This window comes from Musa acuminata, unplaced genomic scaffold (genome assembly GCF_036884655.1).
Source record: "Musa acuminata AAA Group cultivar baxijiao unplaced genomic scaffold, Cavendish_Baxijiao_AAA HiC_scaffold_752, whole genome shotgun sequence".
In the NCBI taxonomy this organism is placed as follows: Eukaryota; Viridiplantae; Streptophyta; class Magnoliopsida; order Zingiberales; family Musaceae; genus Musa; species Musa acuminata.
In genome coordinates, this window is record NW_027020982.1 from 90,001 (window position 1) to 95,000 (window position 5,000).

Genomic DNA, 5,000 nt, shown 5'->3' on the forward strand with positions numbered 1-5,000 from the left:
GGGCCAAAACTGGCCATTTTTTGCTGCGCGAGCGAGCGGAGAGCGGCGAACAGCGAGCGAAGCGCGAGGCAGCACCGTCCCTGCTATACGAAAGCCCCATCCAGCCCTGTGCCACCCGGGGGGTTCCAGGGTGCTGAGATGGCTGACATTTTGCTCCGCTCACGACGGTCACCGCGCCACACAAGAACAGCCCAAAAACAGGCCAAAACAGCCCAAAAACGGGCCAAAACTGGCCATTTTTGGCTGCGCGAGCGAGCGGCGAGCGGCGAACAGCGAGCGAAGCGAGAGGCAGCACCGTCCCTGCTATACGAAAGCCCCATCCAGCCCTGTGCCACCCGGGGGGTTCCAGGGTGCTGAGATGGCTGACGTTTTGCTCCGCTCACGACGGTCACCGCACCACGCAAGAACAGGCCAAAAACTGGCCAAAACAGCCCAAAAACGGGCCAAAACTGGCCATTTTTGGCTGCGCGAGCGAGCGGCGAGCGGCGAACAGCGAGCGAAGCGAGAGGCAGCACCGTCCCTGCTATACGAAAGCCCCATCCAGCCCTGTGCCACCCGGGGGGTTCCAGGGTGCTGAGATGGCTGACGTTTTGCTCCGCTCTCGACGGTCACCGCGCAATGCAAGAACAGGCCAAAAACTGGCCAAAACGGCCCAAAAACGGGCCAAAACTGGCCATTTTTGGCTGCGCGAGCGGCGAGCGGCGGACAGCGAGCGAAGCGAGAGGCAGCACCGTCCCTGCTATACGAAAGCCCCATCCAGCCCTGTGCCACCCGGGGGGTTCCAGGGTGCTGAGATGGCTGACGTTTTGCTCCGCTCTCGACGGTCACCGCGCAATGCAAGAACAGGCCAAAAACTGGCCAAAACGGCCCAAAAACGGGCCAAAACTGGCCATTTTTGGCTGCGCGAGCGAGCGGCGAGCGGCGGACAGCGAGCGAAGCGAGAGGCAGCACCGTCCCTGCTATACGAAAGCCCCATCCAGCCCTGTGCCACCCGGGGGGTTCCAGGGTGCTGAGATGGCTGACGTTTTGCTCCGCTCTCGACGGTCACCGCGCAATGCAAGAACAGGCCAAAAACTGGCCAAAACGGCCCAAAAACGGGCCAAAACTGGCCATTTTTGGCTGCACGAGCGAGCGGCGAGCGGCGGACAGCGAGCGAAGCGAGAGGCTAGCACCGTCCCTGCTATACGAAAGCCCCATCCAGCCCTGTGCCACCCGGGGGGTTCCAGGGTGCTGAGATGGCTGACGTTTTGCTCCGCTCTCGACGGTCACCGCGCAATGCAAGAACAGGCCAAAAACTGGCCAAAACGGCCCAAAAACGGGCCAAAACTGGCCATTTTTGGCTGCACGAGCGAGCGGCGAGCGGCGGACAGCGAGCGAAGCGAGAGGCAGCACCGTCCCTGCTATACGAAAGCCCCATCCAGCCCTGTGCCACCCGGGGGGTTCCAGGGTGCTGAGATGGCTGACGTTTTGCTCCGCTCTCGACGGTCACCGCGCAATGCAAGAACAGGCCAAAAACTGGCCAAAACGGCCCAAAAACGGGCCAAAACTGGCCATTTTTGGCTGCACGAGCGAGCGGCGAGCGGCGGACAGCGAGCGAAGCGAGAGGCAGCACCGTCCCTGCTATACGAAAGCCCCATCCAGCCCTGTGCCACCCGGGGGGTTCCAGGGTGCTGAGATGGCTGACGTTTTGCTCCGCTCTCGACGGTCACCGCGCAATGCAAGAACAGGCCAAAAACTGGCCAAAACGGCCCAAAAACGGGCCAAAACTGGCCATTTTTGGCTGCGCGAGCGAGCGGCGAGCGGCGGACAGCGAGCGAAGCGAGAGGCAGCACCGTCCCTGCTATACGAAAGCCCCATCCAGCCCTGTGCCACCCGGGGGGTTCCAGGGTGCTGAGATGGCTGACGTTTTGCTCCGCTCTCGACGGTCACCGCGCAATGCAAGAACAGGCCAAAAACTGGCCAAAACGGCCCAAAAACGGGCCAAAACTGGCCATTTTTGGCTGCACGAGCGAGCGGCGAGCGGCGGACAGCGAGCGAAGCGAGAGGCAGCACCGTCCCTGCTATACGAAAGCCCCATCCAGCCCTGTGCCACCCGGGGGGTTCCAGGGTGCTGAGATGGCTGACGTTTTGCTCCGCTCTCGACGGTCACCGCGCAATGCAAGAACAGGCCAAAAACTGGCCAAAACGGCCCAAAAACGGGCCAAAACTGGCCATTTTTGGCTGCACGAGCGAGCGGCGAGCGGCGGACAGCGAGCGAAGCGAGAGGCAGCACCGTCCCTGCTATACGAAAGCCCCATCCAGCCCTGTGCCACCCGGGGGGTTCCAGGGTGCTGAGATGGCTGACGTTTTGCTCCGCTCTCGACGGTCACCGCGCAATGCAAGAACAGGCCAAAAACTGGCCAAAACGGCCCAAAAACGGGCCAAAACTGGCCATTTTTGGCTGCACGAGCGAGCGGCGAGCGGCGGACAGCGAGCGAAGCGAGAGGCAGCACCGTCCCTGCTATACGAAAGCCCCATCCAGCCCTGTGCCACCCGGGGGGTTCCAGGGTGCTGAGATGGCTGACGTTTTGCTCCGCTCTCGACGGTCACCGCGCAATGCAAGAACAGGCCAAAAACTGGCCAAAACGGCCCAAAAACGGGCCAAAACTGGCCATTTTTGGCTGCGCGAGCGAGCGGCGAGCGGCGGACAGCGAGCGAAGCGAGAGGCAGCACCGTCCCTGCTATACGAAAGCCCCATCCAGCCCTGTGCCACCCGGGGGGTTCCAGGGTGCTGAGATGGCTGACGTTTTGCTCCGCTCTCGACGGTCACCGCGCAATGCAAGAACAGGCCAAAAACTGGCCAAAACGGCCCAAAAACGGGCCAAAACTGGCCATTTTTGGCTGCACGAGCGAGCGGCGAGCGGCGGACAGCGAGCGAAGCGAGAGGCAGCACCGTCCCTGCTATACGAAAGCCCCATCCAGCCCTGTGCCACCCGGGGGGTTCCAGGGTGCTGAGATGGCTGACGTTTTGCTCCGCTCTCGACGGTCACCGCGCAATGCAAGAACAGGCCAAAAACTGGCCAAAACGGCCCAAAAACGGGCCAAAACTGGCCATTTTTGGCTGCACGAGCGAGCGGCGAGCGGCGGACAGCGAGCGAAGCGAGAGGCAGCACCGTCCCTGCTATACGAAAGCCCCATCCAGCCCTGTGCCACCCGGGGGGTTCCAGGGTGCTGAGATGGCTGACGTTTTGCTCCGCTCTCGACGGTCACCGCGCAATGCAAGAACAGGCCAAAAACTGGCCAAAACGGCCCAAAAACGGGCCAAAACTGGCCATTTTTGGCTGCACGAGCGAGCGGCGAGCGGCGGACAGCGAGCGAAGCGAGAGGCAGCACCGTCCCTGCTATACGAAAGCCCCATCCAGCCCTGTGCCACCCGGGGGGTTCCAGGGTGCTGAGATGGCTGACGTTTTGCTCCGCTCTCGACGGTCACCGCGCAATGCAAGAACAGGCCAAAAACTGGCCAAAACGGCCCAAAAACGGGCCAAAACTGGCCATTTTTGGCTGCACGAGCGAGCGGCGAGCGGCGGACAGCGAGCGAAGCGAGAGGCAGCACCGTCCCTGCTATACGAAAGCCCCATCCAGCCCTGTGCCACCCGGGGGGTTCCAGGGTGCTGAGATGGCTGACGTTTTGCTCCGCTCTCGACGGTCACCGCGCAATGCAAGAACAGGCCAAAAACTGGCCAAAACGGCCCAAAAACGGGCCAAAACTGGCCATTTTTGGCTGCACGAGCGAGCGGCGAGCGGCGGACAGCGAGCGAAGCGAGAGGCAGCACCGTCCCTGCTATACGAAAGCCCCATCCAGCCCTGTGCCACCCGGGGGGTTCCAGGGTGCTGAGATGGCTGACGTTTTGCTCCGCTCTCGACGGTCACCGCGCAATGCAAGAACAGGCCAAAAACTGGCCAAAACGGCCCAAAAACGGGCCAAAACTGGCCATTTTTGGCTGCACGAGCGAGCGGCGAGCGGCGGACAGCGAGCGAAGCGAGAGGCAGCACCGTCCCTGCTATACGAAAGCCCCATCCAGCCCTGTGCCACCCGGGGGGTTCCAGGGTGCTGAGATGGCTGACGTTTTGCTCCGCTCTCGACGGTCACCGCGCAATGCAAGAACAGGCCAAAAACTGGCCAAAACGGCCCAAAAACGGGCCAAAACTGGCCATTTTTGGCTGCACGAGCGAGCGGCGAGCGGCGGACAGCGAGCGAAGCGAGAGGCAGCACCGTCCCTGCTATACGAAAGCCCCATCCAGCCCTGTGCCACCCGGGGGGTTCCAGGGTGCTGAGATGGCTGACGTTTTGCTCCGCTCTCGACGGTCACCGCGCAATGCAAGAACAGGCCAAAAACTGGCCAAAACGGCCCAAAAACGGGCCAAAACTGGCCATTTTTGGCTGCACGAGCGAGCGGCGAGCGGCGGACAGCGAGCGAAGCGAGAGGCAGCACCGTCCCTGCTATACGAAAGCCCCATCCAGCCCTGTGCCACCCGGGGGGTTCCAGGGTGCTGAGATGGCTGACGTTTTGCTCCGCTCTCGACGGTCACCGCGCAATGCAAGAACAGGCCAAAAACTGGCCAAAACGGCCCAAAAACGGGCCAAAACTGGCCATTTTTGGCTGCGCGAGCGAGCGGCGAGCGGCGGACAGCGAGCGAAGCGAGAGGCAGCACCGTCCCTGCTATATACGAAAGCCCCATCCAGCCCTGTGCCACCCGGGGGGTTCCAGGGTGCTGAGATGGCTGACGTTTTGCTCCGCTCACGACGGTCACCGCACCACGCAAGAACGGACCATAAACAGGCCAAAACAGCCCAAAAACGGGCCAAAACTGGTCATTTTTGGCTGCGCGAGCGAGCGGCGAGCGGCGAACAGCGAGCGAAGCGTGAGGCAGCACCGTCCCTGCTATACGAAAGCCCCATCCAGCCCTGTGCCACCCGGGGGGTTCCAGGGTGCTGAGATGGCTGACGTTTTGCTCCGCTC